A 25403-nucleotide genomic window follows, 5' to 3' on the forward strand; every position below is an offset into this window, starting at 1 on the left:
GAAGAAACAAAAACGCTTTTCTTAAGAACCAGTTTTCGCAAGTGATATAAAGTTTCATTTAGTAGGATTAGTTTGTCGAAATTTAAAAAACTGTACTAATTATCTATTCCAACTGGTCCGCCAATAGAATTCGTTTTATATAAACTAAAATTGTAGTTTGTTTAGTGAAAAATGCACTGAATAATATTCACTCGCTACACTTAGTTAATTCAAGGTTAATTTCAAATTTAACATCGTTTTTTAATGTACTAGGGAAAAAAGTATTGTCATAACTACCAAAATATCGTAAACTTTATCGTTTTTTTTGTCTCTATGGGAACACTAAAAAGCTCGGAAATTTTTTCTGCGCACTTTGGTAATGATTTTAGCAAAATTAACAATAAAATATAGTTTTATAATATGGGAAAAAATATGCTAACATGGCTGTAAATTTGGTAAAATTATCGAGTTTTGTCATGATACCTTAGATCATGGCATAAAAACCATTTATTTGGTTAAATTAAATTCGCAGTTTTGTATTTTTTATTATATGGATGGTAATACAAACTACAATTTTGAAAACGAAAGTTTCCGGTAAACCAATACCAAATGAATAGTTTAAATACAGTATATTTTGGTTTTATTAAAGAGAATTCGGAATAATTTTACCAGAAATGCCATTACCATATAGTACTGTAATTTAACCAGAATCTTTTTCTCCGTGTGCGTGTAAAGAGTTTAAAAATGATTACGGTACTGGCATCTGTAATGATTTGTTTCAAAACTACCAAGAGTTAAAATTCGTTTCATTTTCGAAATATTTCGTTACATTTCCAAATTCATTGTGTACTGCAACTTTTTCATTTGTATTAAAATTGTAGCTTAAAATGAGAGAAACCAATTGCAGATTTGAAATCAGTGACTTGAAAACATCCAAAATCAAATAAAAAATCTCATGCAACCGAAAACTTTATAAAAAGATCCCCATTGTTTTATTTTCGAATAAGGTTTAGTGCAGAAATTAATGAAATCAGTTAATAAAAGCAACAGCCACGCCGAAATTACTTTGAATTGTTGTATTTTGCATGATATGAATGTATTGAAACTAATGGATGAAAAAATATAACTCAAAAAATTAAATTAATTGAAATAAATTTTAACAGAAAAATATAAATGTTGGCTTAAAATGATTGAACAAAGTGTGCATTATCTTTAAGTAATTATTGAAAAGCGCTATGAAGTTAAATGTTATAAAAGTAGTACAAGTCTGTTAGAGAACGGAAACTAAATTAAGTTTTTGAGTTGGCACCAAGAAACTAAATCTAATCGATTGGATTCAAAAGTTTTTATTATATTAAATATGTGTGTTTTCATTGAATTTAACGTAAAGCAAATGCAGAGTTTTCATTATAATGACTGGAAAGTGTATAATTTGAGAAAACTACAAGTTTTTTATTTCTTATATGTATATTAATGTTTTATTTATTATAATATTAATAAGAGAAAAAGCCGTACATTAGAATGTTTCTTTGTGATAAAAAGACATACTTTACACATTTAAATTTATAAAATAAATAGTGCATTGAAGAGATTTATAAATGTCGTCAAAATTAAAATTGAAAAATTTTTGAAAATTTATACAATGCTTTTAAAAAACGCTTTTGTTCAAAGTATCCCTGTGGTTTAACAAGACTGAAGCACACTTGAACAAATGAATAAATATTTACTAAAGGGTATTTTTTTTATGGAAAACTAAGTCATTTAAAGTACATAACATGAGTAAAGCACATTTTAACCAGTAAAATTTAAAAAAAGTATGTTTAAAATTGTTTGCCATTAAAACCTTCAAATTTGTAATAATTTAAATTAGACTTAAAGTTGAAGCAGCTCATACTGTTCCTCTAGTTGTGCTTGACTGAGGTACAATATATTTATTTTCCTACCCGTTGAAAAGTCATTATTTTTGAAATATTTTATTTGTGTTAAATTGAACAAAACTGAAATGATTTATTTTATTTAAACAATCACATAAAAAAATCCTGTTATACTGCTTTTTTGTCGCAGACTAGGGGGGAAAGCATCCTTCTGAAACAGATGAAATATTTTATCTATATTTTTATTTCTTTTTATTTTGGTTCCTAGAAAAGTTGTGAAAGACCGTTTCGAAAAACCTTTAATCCCTTTAACTCCAAATTTTTTATTATCATATCAATTGCTTAGAACAAGTTTGAGTATATAGTAACTACAATCTTTAATTTACTTTGTTTGGCATTTACTTCTTTTTTCGGATTTTCAAAGTTGTCCTGCTTTTAAAATTGCCCCAGTATTTGTTCGAATTCTTATTTTATCAACATGAAAAACGGCGTTTTAAATACAGGTTTTTTTATTGTTATAATGTTTTTCAATTCTGATTTCATCACTATGAAACAATATATTACATACCGCTTCTCGTATAATGTTACAATGACTTTAAATTCGAATTTCATTCATATGAAACGATGTATTACTTACCTGTTGTCGATTGTTATAATATCTTTGAATTCTAATTTTCTCAACATGAAAAACGTCGTATTGCATACAGGTTCTCACATAACAATATAACGTCTTTAAATTACAATTTCATAACAAAAAATGACATATTATGCACATAATTTTATATAATCTGATAGTGTTTTTTGAGTGACAGAATTATGCGCTATTTACGTTACAAATTTCGTTACTAACATTACTACGTTGCTAACTACGTTACTAATGTTCATGATCGGTTACTGGTTATAAATTTTTACAGCCAAAAATGGCAACAAAAATTGTGATATGCATTTCTATTCAAAATGTTTAGAAAAGATTTCAATAGAAAATTAAATTTGATTCCTAAATTCAGCTACAGAAAAAAACACAAAGCAGCAAAATGTTTTTATAGCTAACATTGGGCGTTTCTAACATTATTTACTTCGTGATTACGAAAAATTTTCCCTTTCAATGAAAATGAAATGATTTTCTTTGGTCATGTTAAAATAAATTTATATGTCTTTATTTTCCAAATTTAGGGAAAGTGTCAAATTTTTACTAAACAGGGTATTTTTAAATAGAATGTGATAGAATTTTTAATGTTCATTCATGTGTAAACATGTTTATTTTGAGTAATGTTTATAAGCAAAATTATTTATTTTTGATCAATATTTAAAAAACTGAAATTGTGCACAACCAGTGTTAGCAACATTACAACATTATGATCAGTAACTGGTTATAAGTTTAAAATGCTTTTATATTCAAAACGTTTATAAAACAGTTCTAGAAAAAATTTCCATTTGAATTTCCAATTAAATATAAAAGAACCAGAAACACTTCTCGGAAAAGCTTTTCAATGTTGTAATTGCAAAATTGTATAATTTTAACGTGGATAATTTCAATAATTGGCAATCAGTTATTTTAGCAGTCAACAAATGTGCAATATGCTTTCATAATCAAAATATTTCACCGATATTCATGATCAAATATTCATTATTTTCTGAGTTCATCTAAAGAAGAAACAGAAACTCTACCCGTAACGTTTTTATATGTTTAAATGGCGAAATTGCGTATGTTTTTGGCGTTACTAACTTTGTGATGAAAATTGGATACTTGGAAGTGACGTCATTATAGGTAAATCAAGGAATTCGTGAATTCAAAAGCCAATCAGATTGAACACACACGCGTGACGTCGCTTACAGGTATTCAATTAAATCTGATTTAAATCAGATGGTTAGGCTTAGTTCACTTCACTTCTTCTCGAGTAACAAGTACCGATTTGGTCATATTTACAGTCAAATTGTAACAAGTGTTTCATACGATTTGATAATGAAAATTATTACAAAACTTTTTACAAAAGAACTCCGAATTTGATTTTTAATTTCATAAAAAGACATAAACATTATTTGTAACGGTTATTAAATGTTTTAATGAAAAAACCTTTCACGTTTTTGGCGTTACAATTTTTCTGACGACAATCCGTGCCATTTAAAGTCAATAAATTGCAACAAATGCTTAATACGATTTAATATTCAAGACGATTACAAAACAAATTCACAAAGAAAAATTCTATTTTGATTACTAATTTCAACTAACAGAAACACTTTGAGTAACGGTTGTCAAATGCTTTAATGTCAAAATTACGAGCTACTGGCGTTACTAACTTCGTGATCGACAGCTGATTATAAGGAAGGAAAAAGACATAAAGAAGAGATGAAAACACAGCAGGTTGGGGATTTCTAAGTGAAGTTCATGAGCAGTTATTTCAGCAGAGGTCACACTTAATAAGTTCAGAGACTAAGACTTAGCGGGAGAGAGATTCAAGAATAATTCCATTCACGGTTAACGGGATTCGGAGTATGTCCCAGTTTTTTTTCTTCTTCTCTTTATGAAAAATAAATAAATAAAAATAGCTCTGAAATAAACCAGATAATTTTAGGCCATTTACAGCAGGTTTAAAAAATTAAATTGAAGTTAAATATTTGCCACTTTTTTACTTCGAATTTATACACTGTTAAAAAATTTGCTAAGTCAATTTTTTTTAAAAGATCATGCTAAATGTATTACAATCTGTTAGATTGAAACATACGCTGTTAAAGTGAAAAAATAAAAAGGTTTGAGCGTTCAAATTTGCTGTGTAATCCTAATAGGGTTTCAAGTAAAACCATATTTTCGTTAATATTAAATTTGACTACACTGTACTATGGTTCAATTGAACACTTTGCTAAAGTTGAATTAATATTTCACCTTATTATACGATTCATACCAGTTTTATGATTCAACATTAGAATTATTTTAAAAAAATGTATTTTTCAGCATAAGAACTTCAAAAAGTAAATAAAAGTTGAGTTGTTAATATTGTTATTTAAAATATTTTTGTGGTTTTGACAGGTTTGTTAAAATTTATGGTATGAAATAGTTTTAATTTCCCAGAAATTGTTAGGTAGTGAAATTTAAAAAAATAGTAAAAACATTGAATTAAGATAGTTAATAAGGATCTAAAATGTTTAAATGTTAAATTATGAATAATAATTATGACTTTTCAATAGTTTACACCGTAAAATCCTTTAAAATTAGAGAAAGTAATAAAAAATTGCATGAAAAAATAAGCACATTTAAAAAAATTCTATTTGCAGAAATTATTGGAAACTTTATCTCTTAACTTTATCTCTTTGGGTAAGAACTCTCAATTTTGAAAATGTAGTTTGTATTTAAATGTTAGTTTAGAAATTAGAAATTAATAGGGTAAGAGCTCTCAATTTTGAAAATGTAGTTTTTATTTAAATGCTAGTTTAAAAATTAGAAAGATAAAAATTATAATTTAATCTTCCTTAATGTAATTATTTATTTATAATAATTAAATTAATTATTAATTATTTATAATAATTGAATTAGTTATTATTTATTTATGCTTTATTGTTCTTTGTGATGAAATATTTCGATTCATATTGTTATTATTCTTTATTTATTTAAAGCATTAGGATTTATTTCATACTCTAAATTTAATGCTATGTTTCGAATTTGATGTGCTTTAATTTTATATTACTATGAGTTATAATTTATGCAATTACCTGAATTGCAATAGGGGAGAGCAATCTCTGTATCAAACTCTCCACAGTTGCAATTCCGCTGCATCATATTTTGTGATATTTTTCTGTGGTGACCATTAACTCATCCTGAGCTAGTGCCATTATTTTTACGTTATTATCGGTTTTGTCATACTTTGACATATTTTCTCTTCAATGTTCCGTGAGTTGTCTCAGAAAAGTGCTGTTCCTGAACTTTTTGACGGGAGAGTAGTTAATGTTTAATTTTTTTACAAGGCATAATTTGTAAATATGCCTTGTATGCCATTTTATGCTACACTGTTAGAAATTTCTCGGAAGAAATGGTTAAATAACAATTGATTGCATGGCTATTTTACCATATTTAATCAACACAGTCAAATAACCGTAAATGAAATGGTAATCAAACTGTTAAGTTTAAGAAAAACTGTTTATTAACTGTTTTCACCTAATACGGTTAAGCAACCAGAATTTTATCGCACCAACTAGAACCACCTAATGAAGCTACTTAGTTCGTCGCTACTGTGTACATATACTGTGTACTGTGTACATAGTCGAGCGGGCTCATCTGTCAATCTCATGACCATCAGAACTGGAGTTCGAGTCCTAGTGTTGACACTACAATATTTTCTCCATTCCGTTCAACACGTGAAGAATTCCCAGTGTCCGGAACTCTCCAATGACCATTAACTTACGAAAAGCCGAGCTTCTATGTCTAGTTAAAAAATTATTACGTTTTTGAAAAATGCTAGNGGGATTTCTAAGTGAAGTTCATGAGCAGTTATTTCAGCAGAGGTCACACTTAATAAGTTCAGAGACTAAGACTTAGCGGGAGAGAGATTCAAGAATAATTCCATTCACGGTTAACGGGATTCGGAGTATGTCCCAGTTTTTTTTTTTCTTCTTCTCTTTATGAGAAATAAATAAATAAAAATAGCTCTGAAATAAACTAGATAATTTTAGGCCATTTACAGCAGGTTTAAAAAATTAAATTGAAGTTAAATATTTGTCACTGTTTTGCTTTGAATTCATACACTGTTAAAAATTGCTAAGTTTATTTTTAAACGATCATGTTAAATGTATAACAATCTGTTAGGTTGAAACATACACTGTTAAAATTTTCATTCTAAAATTATGGTAAAATAACTGGCAGCTGTCTGTCCATCTGATTAACCGTAAAGTTTACAATAAAGAACATTTTTTTTTTCCTTTATGATTCTGAAACCATTTACCAAAAGTATGGTTATAAAACCTTGTATACAAAACTACACGATTTTTTAACCATTTACAACTAGCATTTTTCAAAAACGCAAAAAAAATATAATTATTTAACTAGACATACGAACTCGACTTTATGTAACGTAATGGGCATTGGAGAGTGCCGGATAGTGGAGATAGCCGGATTTATAGTGGAGAGTACACTATAAATTCTTCATGTGTTGAAGGGAATGGGGGGGGGGTGTCAACAGTAGGCCTCGAACTCCAGTTCTGTCGGTCATGAGATTGACAGATAAGCCCGCTCGGCTGTGATATGTACGCATACTCTCCAACTTATGAGGATTTTGAAAATAATTCTTTCTAGTGGTAGCGAACCAAAGTAGAAATTTTTAGAGCAAATGGATCTCTCATAAAACTTTTATCAGAACTTAAGAATCTAGACATGTGGCCTGCGCTTTTATAAGTAATAGTGAACAAGTTACACTAAAATGAGTTTTTTTTAAATATTAAGACATTAATTTTGCTACCGTCTGAAAAGAAGATTTCTGAAACTACGGAAATTCCGTAACAGTTGGAGGGTATGTGTACGCAGTATCTTCTTTAGGTGGTTCTAGTTGGTACCCTAAGATTCTGGTTATTTGACTGTATTAGGTGAAAGCAGTTAATAAACAGTTTTTCTCAAACTCAACAGTTTGATTACCATTTTATTTATGGTTATTTAACTGTTTTAATTAAATATGGTAAAATAACCATTCATGAAATTGTGATTTAACTATTTTTTTCGAGAAATTTTCTAACTGTGTAGAATGAAAAGAGAGGTTTGCGCGTTCAATTTGGTTGTGTACTCCTAATATGGTTCCAAGTTGGTCCAAGTTCACGATATTTTCGTGAATACTAAATTTGACTATACTGTACTATGGTTCAATTTAACAGAAACATGATCAATTTTTAACACTTTGTTAAAATTGAATTAATATTTAACCCTATTATACGATTCATACCAGTTTCATGATTCAACATCAGAATTATTTTTACTAATGTATTTTTCAGCATAAGAATTTCAATAAATAAATAAAAGTTGAATTGTTGATATTGTTACTTAAAATATTTATGTGGTTTTGATAGGTTTGTTAAAATTTATGTTATGAAATAATTTTAAGTTCCCAGGAGTCGTTAGGTAGGGAGGTGAAAAAAATAGTAAAAATATTGAATTAAGATAACAAATAAGGATCTAAAATATTTGCAGGTAAAATTATGAATAATAACAAGGACTTTTCAATATTTTAAACAATAAAATCCTTTTAATTTTTAACAGTTTTTCTCGAATGTTCTTGGCCAGATACCAAAAGCGGTCATATTATTTCTGGCAACTTTCAAAACATTTTGAACATTTCGGTAATATAATAGTAGCTGTTCAAAGTTTATTTTAATATATATTGAAGTTAAAAATGTTTTAAAGCGATACTTGATTAACAATTTACAAACATTATTTTCATTCATTTAAAATATTATTAACAATTTATGAGTTTGACACATTGAGCTTCAAGCAAAAATCAACAAATCGAGTTTTTTTCTATTAATTTTTAGAAAATTATTTATTAAGATTCAGTTTGAAAAAAAAAACAATTCTAATTTAATGCTAATAATGTGTTGCGTTAAAATTATCTTATTTAAGTTCTTTTTTAAATATAGTAAATATCTGATGCTAAGTTTACAAATACGCGATTTTATATTTAAATATGCTATGGCTAATAAATCTGGTTAAGTAATTTCAAACTTTCGTGACGTTTCATAAAATGCAAGTTGTTTATAGTTAGAATTGCTAAAGAAATAACATTCCTAAACGCTAAGAAACCACTTAATTAATTGTATCAAAAAGAAAATTAAAGAAAGTAATACACAAAAAAAACAAATGCATTAAAAAATATTAAATTTACAGTCTCTATTAGAAAGTTTTATCTCTTTAAGCTCTTACTCTAAACTTTGAAAATGTAATTTTTATTTGGATGTTAGTTTGAAAATTAGATGACAATTATAACTTAGTAACATATAAGATGAAAATTATAATTTAATCCTCTTTAATATTACTAATTACTTATAATAATTTAATTATTAATTATTTATTTATACTTTTCCTTTCGTTTATGTTAAAATATTTTGATTTATATTGTTATTATTCTTTATTTAACTAAAGCATTAGGATTTATTTCATACTCTAAATTTAATGCTATGTTTCGAATTTTAATTTTATATTATTACGGGTTATAATTTATGCCATTAACAGCATTACCATCACAGAGAGCAATCTCCGTATAAAAGTCTCCACAGGTTCAATTCGGCTGCATCATATTTTGGGATATTTTGCAGTGATGACCATTAACTCAACTTGAGCTAGTGCCATTATTTTTACGTTATTATCGGTTTTACCATACTTTGACGCATTTTCTCTTCAGTGAGTTGTCTAAAAAAGATGTTGTTCCTGAACTTTTTGACATGAGCATAGTTAATGTTTAATTTTTTTACAAAACATGATTTGTAAATAAGTTGTTATCATAACCATTTTATGCTATATGCGCGTTAAATTAAAATAAAAATAAAATGGAAAATTGCTTTATAAGGTTACGCAAACAAAAATGTTGTGACATGTTGTGACATTTTAAACTTTCGAAGTAAATAGGAAGGAACATTTTATTATAGTTTTTTCGCTTAATCATGCCTATGAAGGGGGATAATATTTTATTTTTTATACAATATAACAATCGATTAAAAACATAGAATGAAAGTGACAATGTGACTCGCTTTAAATTTCTTATAAATTACAAGAAAGTTTTCCTGTGACGCAAACAATTAATCATAATTATTTTTATTAAATTTACAATACATTAATACCGTATACATTTATTAATATTTCAGTTGAGTAATACGCTTATACTTCTGGGAAGTATGTACGCATGTTGAAACGTAATTAATAATACATACTATATAAAAATTATTCATAAAATTCGGACATTTTCCCCATTTAACATTTTAAAAAATTGGTTTTTATTCTTATTTAACTTTATGTTATAATAGATGAGTAATTGTAGCGGCTTTTTGTTAAATTAATAACTAGCATATTTTTTGTAGTTTAAATAAGAAAACATTGTACCAAGCTTTTTAAGCGGCAATCAATTCTAATAGAAGTGAATCTTACTTAAACTAGATGAATCAGAAGCTGTAACACATACATAAAAATGCATATCATAAAAACAAAATCAAGCGAAATATTTCTCAAAAATATATTTTAAGTTACGTATTTTTTTTATCCTATATTTTCACAGTAAATCGTAGAAACTTACGACTGGTTAAATTATTGAAATACTTTTTACAGGTTTTAGAAGAAATATTGCTTTACGAAACTATTTATGTGGGAGTTTTTTGTTCGAAGGGTGAAATTATTTTACCTAGACCTCATTTTGTTTTAGAATGTTAGCTTTACATATCTGAACTTTCCTGTTCTATATTATGCTTCCTTATTTGTCTCGTTCAAACATATTTAAACAGTAGCACCTGTCAAGTTAAAAAGGTGTTAAACATGTTTTGTTAATATAATATAATTACGGAAGACGAACTGTTTTATTGGCTCTATTTTTAAATTTAGGAAAACTCTGTTTTTAAATTTACTGTAAAATTGTGCTAAAGTTAGCTTATTAATTTTGTACAGCTTTCAAAACTATTTCAGTACACCGATTTGACAAAAGAATAGACTCGTGCATCTTATTTTGATTTAGAGCAATTTTCAATTCATTAAACTATAAATTAATTCCGTAATTATCAATAATTTGGTTTCGATTATATTTATTTCCTTGCAATTTAATTTTGAATTATTTAAGAAAAATTTGTTGCTTTTTTGTTAATACTTCATGTTGCTTATTTAGTTTAGATATCGCATGCACCTATTGACTATTTATTTATTCATTAACCAAAAAAAAAATTAAATTGTAACAGAAAGTTTTGCATATAACGGAGATTGACAATTAAATAAACCTACTGGAGCACAATTTAATGGTAAGTATTATTTGAGAGTTATTTTGATAAAAAAAAATACTCGAAAATTCCAAAATTAAAATGTTTTATATAAAGAATGAAAAATGGTTAATTACTTTTTTATAATAAGTTATTTGCTTTTTCCGCTTTGTTTTTAAACAAAATTTAACTTTTTATATCATAAATATATCTTTAATTTTCCCATTTTTAATTTCTGACGACACCCTGAAAATTTTTTTTTTGATCAGTTTATAATACATTTCAATCCTATTTAATGTTCTTATTATACATTTAATCAAAATTTAATACTCTTATAAAATATTCTTGCTGTGATACAATTTAATATTCTTATTAGAATATTAAGAAAATCGTTACCTTTGCTTCAAATATGTAGTTTTGTCTTCGTTCAATTTAATTAAGTATTTTATAGGTTTCACCTACTACTAAGTACTACGTTTAAGGGGAGTCGTTTAGCATATACCAATATTGCTAAAATATACCTTTTTCGATGTATCTTTTTCCAGCATCTAAATAATATATTTCTTCCGTCTTTTCTTTCTGCAGAATATTTGCATATACATGCTTACATTGTGATAATTGTTGATACATATCTTTGGCAGAATTTTTAAAAAAGAAATATGAGCAGAGTACGCTTAATTATTTAAACTGTTTCATCTTTTTTGAGAAAAAATCGTTCATAACTCAAAATGTATTCTTGTTAACGCTAAAACATTATCACAGTATACAACTGACATAATCTTAAATATCCCTGGAAAATTTTAAAGTGATATCATAAGTAGTTTCTTCGAAAAGGTACATCAAAAAATTTTAGTTTTAGCATTATTGATATATGCCCTACCGACACCCTTTAAGACATTTTTTATTTAAAAGTTTAGGTTCTAAATACTGAGTGAAGCATTAAAAAAAAAAAACTTTTAATGTTTACAGTAATAAGTATGGATACAGTTTTCAAAGTTGAACATTTTTAATAGGGGAATGGAAGGTTACTTTAAAAAAGTAACTAAAAATGCAAGTTCTTGAAATTAAAGTAACAATTTTAAAGCAAAGAGCAGGGTATTTGAAAAGCACTGAGTAAACGTTATAAGAACAAAGCAGTATTTTTTATTTATTTCCACATTACAATAAAGTGTCGTGAATTATTCTCGAAGATTAGGTTGCAGCGATTCCTGTTTCTTTTGTCGCAATCATTCTTGTTTTCGTTGATAAACATAAAAAAAAAAAGTTTATAAAGGTGTTATTTTCTAATGCAAGTTTAGACTGGTAGTTATTTTGCATTCATTTTTTGTAATTGTACAAGTTGACTAGCAAAGACTTGCATAAAAGATATGCTCTTTTTCACATGCATGCTGTGCTTAAATTTATGCTGCTTTTTAAGCATTATTTCATATTTGTAATTTTGAAAAGGCAACTAAATGTATCAGCTATTAAATGTCTTTTTTTATGACAATATTATTTATAAATTAGTATCTCAAGATTTCTTTTACAAAATAATCAAATAATTCTACTTAAAGAGTTTATTTAAATAATAATATAAATCAATAACTACTAAGAAATGTAGTAAGTGGATAAATAAACATTTCAAGTATACTTCCTCTACAGCAGTAGTTCCCAAATGGTGCACCGAGAGTTTAATTTTTTTTAAATCAGTAATAATTTTTGAAACTCATAATTATATTTAGATCAAAACAATAAACCATAATGTCTTTGATAGTTTAGTTATTTTATGAAATTAATGTAAAATGCAAGTGAAGTAAAGATATGGCAAAATTGGTGAAAAAAATTGCATAAGTATTTCTCGTCGAAAATTTTCAAAATAAAACGACGGCATTCAAGAATAGCGAAATATGTTTCAACTATTTTCAATGTTTATAAGAGGTTCACGATTAACAGCATAATTCAGCCTATTTTATTAATTTTCAGCTAATGTATACACCAAAAGCAAATTCAGACCCAGATTATGTTCCACTTCAGGACTACGAATTCAACTGCTTGGCATAAACCTGTTATTTAAAGAGTTTTATCTACTTTTTTTCTCTCTGGAAATACCTTTTCTTCTGGATAGTCATGTTTTTAAGAAATATAATGTAATTGATAATGAGACTCTCAAAACTTTATTGTAAGAAACCTCTATTAATTGAACTATAATAATCAATCTAAATTTTAAAACTCATCTAGAATGCAAGAAACAATGCATTTATTAAAAATAATAATTTAGTTTATAGTTTAGGTTATATTTAAGTTTAGAATGCTACGGTTGAATATGGTTTGTTTCGGACTTAGGACAGCGGAAAGAAGTACCGTCATTAAGAATGCTGATATTTTTTTCATTTAATTTTAAGTTCATTTTTATCGAAACATGCTGTGGATCAAAAAGTCTTATGTACCGTAATTTTTACACTCACTGTAAAATCAATGAACCACTCTAACTAAATAAATGTTACTGTAAAAGTTACAGTATGTTATTTTACAGTAAACATGGATTTTGCAGTGAAATGGGATAATGCACCCAAAGTGCAGAACTTTATATCGTAATTTGATTCAGAATTTTTATCAGTGCACCAAAATTTAAAATAAAACTGACATTTCAACTAAAATATTTTATAATTTGCATAATTAAAACTAAAAATAAAAATATAAAAATATGCAGATATTATTAATTATTAAAACTTTAATAATTTTATTAAAAAAAACTGAATTAGCAAATAATAAAATTTGAATATTATTTGGGTAAATGTGCGATATTGTTTACTATAATTCTAGTTCAGTGGTTGGCAAATTTATTAGTTAAAAAAGTAAAAAAAAAAAAAGAGCTGCAGGATTACAAATTTTTTTGAGAAACGAATTCTTTTTTAAGAATCGAATTTTTCAGAGTAGGTAAAAAATATAACTGCTAAATAATAAAAAAAAACAGAACATAACAATCATAATCTTAGGAACAAAAATGGCAAAGTAAAGCACACATTTGATGTGAATTATGACTCAGCATTTGCTAGGAAAAGTTTTGATCATTTTAATTTGTATGTCACAGTTTAATTTCAAGGAGTATTCTATATTCTCATCTTTAAGGTGATTGCTAAATTTACACTTGATGAAGGTTATACTTGAAGGTGATTGTTCTCATGAATACGCAGTGTTAAAGATTGGAAGAATAGCCTGAGGGAAGAGCATTCGCCTTCAAATGAGGGGACCCAGGTTTGAATACTAGCGGTGGCTGGTTGATATTAATACTTCCGTCCAGCAGTAACCACAGTGCTAACGGAAATACCCTTAGTGGTAGACAAATGATGAATTAGAATTCCCTTTGCAGTTAATCTAACCGTGGGAGGTTTTCTTGTTTTCCTCTCCATGTAACGCAAAATACGGGTTAGTTCTAATAAAAAGTCCTCCACAAGGGCTAGTTTTTCCCAATGCCTGATTCAAGAGTTCTAGTATGTTCTTGGTTGGGTTTAAAATTACAAAGCTGGCAGTTGAAAATTGATTGTCGTAAATTTACTAAAAAGCTAGTTTTAGTATTATTATTAATTGTAAGAATTAGAAATAATATTCCAGGTGTTGAAATCACGTCTTTCCTTGCCAGGTCTTTGAAATCGGACAACTTTTGTTAAAAGCAAAACATCATATATGTTTTTCTCAATTTTTTCCTGATCAGTATGAAAGTGATCGAATTTCAAACTTCATAATTCTTTGTTTTTATCTCCAACAATTAATTCAATCTTGTTACGTAAATACGGAGTATTTTTTAAACAAAGGCGAACATCTCTAGGTGGTATTTGAATTACTGAAACCTCTGTAGAAATGCTTTCCGTGATTCTAAATTTGTTGCTTTGAAACAGCAAATGTTAATTATCGAGTAATTTCTTTTAGCGATGTAGCAACCGCGAAAAAGGAATTTATGTTTCTCTTTCAAAGTCCTGAGCAAAAAAGAGACAATTTGCCTTTAAATAAAAGGTTTTATCTGACTTTCTGACGAACGAAATGATTAATTAATAAGAAAGTGAACTTCAAACGATCTGATAGCGGAATAATGTTGCAGGTTCAAAGTAGTCAAGACCGATTTGCGCCCGAGCCACCCTCAGGTTCCTAACAGACAAACGTGGCTCGTGAGACTTTGCTGACCCCTGTTCTAGTTGAGCCATCAAACATTGTGATTGTCCAGAAAATCGGCTCTAAAAATGTCACGAGTTTCTGTTCTACAACTTTTGCCATACTGAGATAAAATATGGTTTAAACTTCCAGAATATGCTAAACTTTACCTATACGGGAGCAACAAAAACCTCAGTACTTTTTATCGAAGCTATTTGCTAATGATTTTGGTAAAATTAACAATTAAATATGGTTTTATTATATGCGATGAAATTCGGTAAATGTGGTAAAATTTGGCAATTTTATCAAGATACTTTTATGTACGGTATTGAAACCATTCACTAGATGTGTGGCAATAAGAGCTATAATTATGAAAACCAGAATTTCCGGTAAACCGTTACTATATGTACGGAAAAATTATTAAATAAATAGTTTTATTTACCAAAGATCAGAATTATGATTTTTTTTTACTAGAAATGTCATTACCCTACTGTATGGTGATTTCAGCAGAATTGTTTTCTCTCCATGCTGTAAAATCAAGGAGATATCGCATACGACATCGTTTACATCTCAAAAAGTCATTGTTTTGTTGCAATTTTTTCTCTTATTTACCATCTATTAGCAAATATAGTAAAGAAAGATTCTTAGTTCATTTAAATTAATTATCCATTTATTGATATACCTATTATTTATTTTACTTTCAATTTTCTTTTTCTTTTACAAAATTACGATGAAGCGAGGTTTGACCCATCCTACTAAATCAAGGTTTTTCAATCAAGAAATCAAGAAATCCCCGTCAAAAAGGAAATTCAGAAGCACAAAATGAAAAACAAGAAAACTAAATCAAATATTGAAGTAAAAGAGAAATGTGCAATACAATTGTCGAAAACATTTCAGTTTTTTTATTCAAATTTAATTTATTGAACAGTTTCAGCTCCGATTCGATTGATTTATCGAAATAATAATTGAAACTAACAAGTGCTTTTGAAAAATGCAGTTGCCCATTTAAAGGTTCCATTATAAAATGGGCAACCGTCTTTGTCATTAAATATGTCGATTATTATTTCCTATTTATGGATTTTTGAAGCAAATGAAGTTTTTAAGCAGGTAATATCTTTCCGCTTCAGTTTCTAGGGATTATTTAAGTTTCAGTTCATATTTCTCTCTTTCCATCAGCAATTAAATGTTTGATGTTTCTTTGAACCTTATTTTTGCCTTTAGATAGCTAATTATTTCTGTGTAAGTTTAATATCGTTTCTAAATCCCATCTAAACGGTAAAACAAATTCTAGATCATATTGACGGTAAAAAGCACTGGTACCCTGGGAGAATTTCATTTTAACACGGAATCTATTTTACCGTAAAATTTTATATCACAATTTTTACAGTCATGTGTATTTAATTACTGTGATTTTATAGTAATTATTACTATAAAAATTACTGTTAAAATCATATTTTCGTTCCATAACATTTTTCGTTCCAATCTATTTTTACAGTAAAATTTTATACCATAATTTTTACAGTAATGTTTATTTAATTACAATGATTTTAGAGTAATTATTACTACAAAAATTACGGTAAAAATCCTATTTTTCGTTCCAATCTATTTTTACCGTAAAATTTTATATTATAATTTTTACAGTAATGTTTATTTAATTACAATGATTTTATAGTAATTATTACTACAAAAATTACGGTAAAAATCATATTTTTCGTTCCATAAAATTTTATGGTAAAAATAGATTTTACGATAAAAAGTAATTTTACCTTAATTTGATCTGGAATTTTTGCAGGGTTGCAAACTCCCTCTTTGTGTCTAAAACCACTATCGTATAACCTAATTAATAACCTAATTTATGCAGTCTAGAAAAATCATAAATAAAATGATTAGTTCATAATTTAAGTTAAAGCAGATGTATAACGTTCTAAGGTATGAAATAATGTCAATTTAGGCAATTTCGTTATGAAAAAATGTTTTTGTAAAACGAGTGACAAATCTTCCATGCTATTCTTATTTACAATAACATAAGTTTTTCTCAAATTTGTCAAATTGTAATTATCTCTTATAAATTAACAAATTTGCTGGGTTTTTTCTCTTATGAAAGACTATTATTGTTGAAACGTAAAATTAAAAAATGTATTCTTTTCGTATGCGTCTAATTCTTACTCAATTATTTATTTTTTTATGTTAATTATCAAAATATTTTTTTAAATAATAATAATAATGTTGAAAATAATCTATTTTTCAATGGATATTGATTTTATAATTGAGATTTCAAGGGACCAAACCTGTCCCATTGCTGATCTAACTACCCTCATGTAAGAAGATTTGTCCTAATTTATGCTTTTTCAAAAAATCATTAGTAATTATCAATAAAGTTTAAAATCATTAATAAAGTTCACTAACATTACAAGGAACCAAATAATGTCACCTTGAAAATTTTATTTAGAAAACAAAGAAATCAAAACATGTTTTTGCAAAAAGCGTATCAAACCTTTTAAGTTACTCTTTTTTACAGAATTTATATCTTTTTCTTGAAGATGTTAAAATCTGATGTTTCCTAAAAATATACAGTTTTGCTGATATTTTCTATATTTTCTTATAAAATTATATAATAGTTGAGACCGTGATTTTTTTATAAAGAAAAGGTTGTGAAAAAAACATATTTTCCCTCACTGTGAAAGAAAAAAACTAGGTAAAAACTACCAGAAAACGGTTAAATTTACCGAAGCGCATTGGTAAGGATTTTGGTAAAATTAATAATAAACTATGGTTTTATATATGATGAAATTCGGTAAATGTGGTGGAATTTGGTAATTATGACGGTAGATACCTTAGAGGATGGTCATTAATTTGGTTAAATTTACTTTTCAGTTTTGTATTCCTTACTGAATTTGTGATAATAAGAATTTTGAAACCTAGATTTCCGGTAAACGTTACCATGTGAACGGAAAAACTATTAGACAAATGGTTTATATACTGCATGAACAGAATTAGGTTTTTCTTCGTACCTGAATTGTCATTACCATACAGTACGGTAATTTTACCTTTTTTTTCGTTCTCCGCGTATTATAATGGAGATATGAATCGTATTGTTTGATTGTTTTTTATTCAATAATTTGTGATAATAAGAGCTTTGAAACCTAGATTTCCGGTAAACGTTACCATATGAACGGAAAAACTATTAGATAAATGGTTTATATACTACATGAACAGAATTAGGTTTTTCTTCGTACCTGAAATGTCATTACCATACAGTACGATAATTTTACCTTTTTTTTTTCGTTCTCCGCGTATTATAATGGAGATATGAATCGTATTGTTTGATTGTTTTTTGTTCAATAATTTGTGATAATAAGAGTTTTGAAACCTAGATTTCCGGTAAACGTTACCATATGAACGGAAAAACTATTAGACAAATGGTTTATATACTGCATGAATAGAATTAGGTTTTTCTTCGTACCTGAATTGTCATTACCATACAGTACGGTAATTTTACCTTTTTTTTTTTTTCGTTCTCTGCGTATTATAATGGAGAAATGAATCGTATTGTTTGATTGTTTTTTGATGCGTCCGATACAGGAAGTAAATTATAGTCTAAGAATGAATAATTATGGTGTTTCAAATTGCATTCCAAGCAATATTTTCTGGTCTACTTGGTCCACGTGTTGGAGAGAGTGACCAAAGGAAAACAAAATAATTATTAGGTGCAATTTTGATGCCTTAAACAGAAATTAGCACGAATATCATGTTTATTTTCACGTGACTCATATTGTTATTGTGCTCTGAAGTCAGATAAGTGAGTGTGGGAAATGCTGTGCTAATTATGATGATAAAAGTGCTAATTAGGATCGAGAACAAATTTAAACCTTCCGCTCATTGTTTTGTTTCAGCGTGTTGATGTTTAAATAAGTAAGTTGAAATTTGAAACTGCAGTTTGTTTTCCCCAGCTTGTTTAATTCTCTTTTCAAGGGAAAGTTTGCAAGACATTTTAGAGTTTGTATAATTATAATTTGGTTAGTATATTAAAGTATTGTTTTAAATAAATTTAAACTTTTAAATCAGAACCTATATTAAATATTGAAATAAATTGTTTGAAAAATGTAGAGTCATGCAAGTTTTGTGTGAGAAATTAAAATAACTATTTATTATAATTTTATAATAACTATTAACTACTTAATTAACTATTTATAATAACTATTTTGGAATTTTTCCCTTGATAAAAAATTTGGAATGGTTAACTATGAATTTACTAAAGCATATGCTTATAAGATCTTCCAAAAATTTATGGTTGCAGTCTACGTGCGTAAATAATTATTAACGTATTATAATTGTTAAGATAAATTGTGAAGCAAAGAGAATGAAACAAAATAATCGTAATGCCTGGATCAAAATACAGCACATCATGATTGAAAAAAAAAATTAAATCCATTTCAGTAGCAATTCAACACACCAAATTTATGGAACAATTTAAAATTTGATGAAAAAAATGGTTTCTCTACCGTGTCTTTCAATAACATAAAAAGATAATGGTGTGGAACACATTGTTGTCCGTGCACTTTTATTGGATAGAAAAATCATAAGATAGGGCCCTTAATGAACAAAGGATATAAGGAAATCTTTTACAGACAAAAACATAATATTGGAATAAAAATGGTACCCTCCAGTGAATTACTTATTTATATCTTATTTATCGCATAATTCTTTGTAAAATTGCTTTTCGATATTGATAGTTTTTAAAAATTAAAGTCTTGAAACTAAAATTTTTATTCTTTAATAAATTAATCGTATGGATATTAATTTTTGTGTAACATTTTATCTCAAAAATATTTAGTTTCCGTTTGTAATCATAACTTAGTGAACAAATTATATTTGTTTCATAATACGTTTTAGTTGCATTTATGATAAATTTATGTAGATAACAAAGGCAGTTGAAATAATCTGTGTAAAATAACTAATTAAAATTCTGAATCAATATTAAAAAGTTACTTTTCGTGAAATTAAATAATCTCATTCAAAAATATTAACTAGTTCTTACAGAAACCAAAAAATAAAAAAAAGGACTTAAAACACAAAGTTGTGGATGAAACTGCAGCTGAGCAAAAGGTTTAGACTTACATTTTATCCCAATAGAATCGTTAACTAAATCTATAGAATAAAATTTGTATAAATGCAATAAGTAATACCTTTAATATAAAAACTTTTTTTTTGATAATTTTTTAATTTGACGATTTTTAATTTAAGAATAACAATGTTCTCTTAATTTTTCAGAAATAAAAATGTTTGAGAAAAAATTGTTGAAAAAAAGATATTGAGTATTTACAACAAGAGAAACAAAAAAAGGAGTCTAAAATTATAAATTGTTTTAGTGATTAATTACATTCGAACATACAATTAAATAAAATTTAGTAATGTGAACACCACGGAAAATATATTTTATTCTACGTATCTTTTTTTCTATGAATTATTATTTCGAGCATTTGGCAACACTGTTCTGAAACTTAAAGTCAATACAGCGAATATGGGTGCGAGCATTGTTGAAATATGGTTTCGAAACTTAGAGTGGTATTTAAAACAGCATTTTTAGATCGCAGTCGGATATTTAAAAAAATTTCGATTCCCCTAGTAAATTTCACAGCATAGATGTAAATATTCTAATTTTGTTTTACATTCAGAGTAGTTTTGATTATATTAATAGTTTTTGATTAATAAAATGCTTAACAATGACATTTGTAACATTTTTTGCTCAAAATGCTCAATAAAAACTAACCAATAATTATTTCATAAAATCCTTTGTGGAATAGAAACACTTGTAGCAAAATATAATAAAAATTAATAGATTTATCGTTTTTGGTATTTAATTAAGAAATTATTAACATAGCTTAAATTTGGTTATATACTTGCGGAACAATTTAAAATTAAGCAAAATGTACCTTTTGTCAGAGAATCTTCTTGATGTTCTACATCTCTTAGGGAAAATGAGTTTATAAAGGTCAATTAAGTAAATAATTTATATTTTATAATTAAAAAGACAATAAATACTGAAAAATTTATGTTGCTTGTAGAAAAGAAATTTTTGACAAGTTAATCTGTACTTTAGAAAGTTAACGCAGTAAAAAAAAAATTTATCATATTTAGATGGAGGACCCACACACTTGCAAATTAACAAACACTCTAAGGATTTCTAATTTTTAGATTTCATCTTAAAACTACGTGACGAAACCAATGAATAACCTTTAATGAACTCAATTATTTCGTAATTAGATTTATTTATTTGGGGATATTAAGTGTAGCAGTGAAGAATAATTTACTAAAACACATCTTCTAATTTTTCCTACTTTTTTTAAAAATATTTAAGGACCCTACAATCCTTGATATGTCAAGGCGTACTAATGTGACCATTAAAAAAATGTGACCATGTGTGTGTTAAAAAGTGACCATTTCTGCTGAACTTTATGTCGCCGTCTCTCCTAAAATTGGTGATGAGATGGTCATCGAGTTTATAGCATTACTCCGATTTAATATTCCTTTTCTTCTCATTGAGGAGCAAAGATTGCAGGACATAATTGTTTTAAGGAACCAGCTAGTTGAAAAAATATAACCTAAGCTTTGAAGAGCAGCAGAGTACTCAAATTAGCGAAAAATATTTTACCCCCAAATAAAACAAACATTAAAATTTTACTTACTTTTTGTTGTCACGGAAAGCAAAGCTTTGTCCAAATTGTTCAGCAAAATATAACTGCTTCCTGCTAAACTGCATTTGCTGCACTATGAAATATCGGAAGTATTTAAGTTGAACATCCTACCTAGACTACCTATAATAAAATTAATGAAAAAGTAAGAAACAGGAGTAAATAAATCTATGATGGATACACAAAACTGTAAAGAAGATATTGCTTTTTAATATTTAGATTAAAAAAATAGTATTATCTCAATCATTACTATGCTTAAAATATTATTTTTTAATATTTTAAGTTAGTTTTATTATTTTTCTTAAATTTTAGTATTTGCGTAACATGGATTTCATCTGGAAAAAAAGGCATTAATCTAAAATATTTTTTGAGGACAGATTTTTTAAAAAAGTTATATGCTTTTTTAATTATGTCACTTAATGTTTTTTTTCAATTTCAGGATTCCCAGGATTGGAAAAGCATATCAAGAATTGAAAATTCAACCATTCCTTTTTCATCCTAAAAATTTTTCAAGTCATATCTGATTTGAAGTCAACAGAAGAAAAGAAGGAAAACATTCTAAAATAAGTGAAAATCACAAACATTTTAATCATATTACAATAACTGAAAAATATTCAAATTATTTTGCTGTTAGGCAAAAATAAATTAGCTTCTGCTTTGTTTGCACATAAGCTTATTTGATAAAAATCAGTTTTAAAATCCAATTTGTTGTTTTCATACGGGTTTCTTTCTTTTATTTCCTGTGGTTAATCTCTGTTTTTATGTTTATCTGCTACTTGTTAATTTCTGTTAAAGCTGATGTTTGCTTCCGCTGCCGGAAGTTTGGGCAGGTATTGAGTTTGACAGTTTTTAATTTGTTAAATTTTAAATTCAGTCAAAGATTAAAGCAAACTTAAAACTGGATTTTAAACTGCTGATCTTAACGCTTGAAATAACTTGATTGAAGAGAAAGAAAATACCCGCAGCATGAAAAATGAAATATTTGTCTCCTTAAAAAATGCTTAAAAATGTCATAGACATATTTTTATTTATTTGCTAAAACATAGAAATTTTTTAGTTTCTCCAGTAATTATTATCGCCTTGCATTTATACTTTTGAAACGTTTTATTTTAAAGATAGGATAAATAAAAATATTTATTTCGATGTGCAATCAAAAACTTACTTATCAAAGACTTAGTGCATTTTACTATTACTGAAAAGGTCTTTGTAAACAGTAGTAGTATAATTTATGTCTATTCAAATAACAATAGAGTAAAAAAAAGCTTTACCAACTATACTGATACTATAACGACTTATTAATTACTTAATATTTCCCGTGAGTTCTACTCTGGTCTCTTATCTTTTTCACATTTACGTGTATTTCTAATATGATTTCTTTTAGGTGTTTTTCAAAAATATGCTTGTTTTAATGTAGTATATGAGGCTTTATTGAGATGAGAATGTTCTTTGGACCAAAATTAAAACTGAGTAAAATTGAGAGTAAATTATAATATTAATCCGGTAACTTCAATTAATTTTGGAGAATTTTTTTGACACAAGGTCTTCAGAACAGATTCTAACACATAATAACGGATAATAAACTTCTAACTGATAATAACAGAGAAGTGAACGCTTTAATGGTTTATGTAGTAAATAAAAATATATCTATTACTTTTTTTTAAACATTTTTTTAAATTGTTTATGAGAACTTATGCTACAAATAGTTCTTTCTGTGCTTTATGAATTTAGTCTAATTAAAAAGAATAGATTTATAAATAAATAAATAATTTACAATAAAACTTATGAAATAAAATTTTGTAAATAAATAATTAGTTTAGTCATATGACTCAGAATTTGATGAGTGATTATGAATAGGATAAATCATATGACGAATTAAATTATTAGGAATCATATGACGTTCTTTCGACGCAGAACAAATAAAAAATTAACAAATATAGTAGAATAATATGGAAATTCAACTAATAGAATTTAAAACTTTAGTAATTTTCAGTTAATATTTAATCTTTAACCTAAAATTGATAAGTTTTTTTAAAAATAATTTTAATGTTTTTACTTAAGAGTCCTGCAATGTTGGTTACATGTGTCACACAATTCAAAAAATTTTGTGAAACTTTTGGATTTCGATTTATATTATCAAAAATATGATAAATAAGTATGTTGTTTAAAACTATTCTGCAGCTCTTAGCTCATAATTAATAATCAAATTTTCCTTACCGTACATTATATTCAATTTTATGTTATTAATTATTTCCATAAAAATATTTGTCATAATAATGAACATTTTTTTTAAAGTTCAAATCCAATTTTATTTTATTGCACAACATAAGACCTTAACGAATTTTAAATGAACAATAAATTAAGTATTACATTTAACAATAAATATTCTTACTTATATTGCCCTACTACTTCAATTTAAACCGTAATCAAAAATATTGCTAAGATTTTTTAAAATAATAATATGAGTTTTTTCATGTATCACAAATGCATCAAAATATTTCAACTTAATTTGAGTCTTTGGTTCAACTTTCTTTGTCAAATGGTGTCCTAATATATTTTATTATTTCTTCTTTAACTATGATATTTTTCAGAAAAAAGGAATTCCTCTCAGCGGGAGCAAGCATTGCATTAAAAAAGGACTTTATTGTTTAAATTGGACTTTCAACGGAATTTGATATTTAGCAGAGTTTTTGTTGTGTTACGAGCAACTATTGTACTCACTACCTATTGTTTGTTGAATAAATTAAGATGTTTCATAGTGAAATGTCATAGTCATATTATCTTGAAAAAGGTTGTTATCCAGTGCCTGATGTAGTCGATATATAAACTCTGTAAATATGTATATATTGTTTTGTATTATGTTATGTATAGGCTACTTAAATATTATTAAAATATTTTATTAAATATCTTAGTTTGTGAATTATTTTTTAAATAAAATATACTCTCACAAAATCCCTAACGGATGCTAATTTTGAAAGAAAAAAATAGATATATTTAAGTATAATATATAAACTAAAAAACAAACTAAAATGTACTCATATAAACTACTGATAAAGCAGTTGTATTCATAATATAAGCCCAGATGATTCAGAGGTTAGGGCACTGATCTATCATCTCACTGATATTATCTCTCTTTATTCTTTAAAGCTTTAAAGCTCTCTTTATTCTTTAAAGCTTTACTTTTATAATTATCATATTCTGCCTCTAAAATCACCTTAATCTACACTGTAAAAAATCTGTTAAATTTACGGAAAAAAAACTGTTAGCTGAAGTAACAGTATAAAACCTTTTATTTTACAGAAAAATACTGTTAACTAAAATACTGTTAACTAAAAACAGTCTTAAAACAGATAAATATAGCTATTTTAGCAAACAAACTCTATTTTAACAAAAAGTTCTGTAAAATAACTATGTGGACGGTACGAGCCGGGAGCAATATTCGTACGACCTGTCGACGCTGGGATTCGAACCCGGGACACTTTATCAGGAGGAGTTCGCTCTGTCCCCTGAGCTACCGTAACTCAAAACAAATAGTATGACGAAAAACTTGAAACTGTTTTTATAGTAGAAGTCTGACTTACTGAAATAATATTTAAATGGAAAAGTCTTTTAAAACTATAGGGGTCCAACCGTATAACAATAACTGGCAACTTAACTTACCCAAAAATTATATCAAAAGAAATATAATAGTCAGGTAGAATGTCCAATTTGACAATAGGTCTTATTTATAGGATGTTCTAAATCACAAAATAATTGCTGAAAAAAAGAGAACAAGTATAGAAAATAATCGTAAAATTGATTTAAAAATAGGGAG

At 26.8% G+C, this 25403-nt stretch overlaps 1 protein-coding gene across 1 annotated transcript in view; it reads left to right on the forward strand.

The window, feature by feature from the left end:
- LOC107445135 (mid1-interacting protein 1A) overlaps positions 1-24493 on the forward strand; it is a 39194-nt gene extending 14701 nt beyond the window's left edge. Inside the window, exon 2 of the mRNA XM_016059474.3 lies at positions 22032-24493. The gene's annotated coding sequence lies outside the window, so the exon portion shown is untranslated. The remainder of the gene's footprint in view (positions 1-22031) is intronic.
- The last annotated feature ends 910 nt before the right edge of the window (positions 24494-25403 follow it).

This window comes from Parasteatoda tepidariorum, chromosome 2 (genome assembly GCF_043381705.1).
Source record: "Parasteatoda tepidariorum isolate YZ-2023 chromosome 2, CAS_Ptep_4.0, whole genome shotgun sequence".
Taxonomy (NCBI): Eukaryota; Metazoa; Arthropoda; class Arachnida; order Araneae; family Theridiidae; genus Parasteatoda; species Parasteatoda tepidariorum.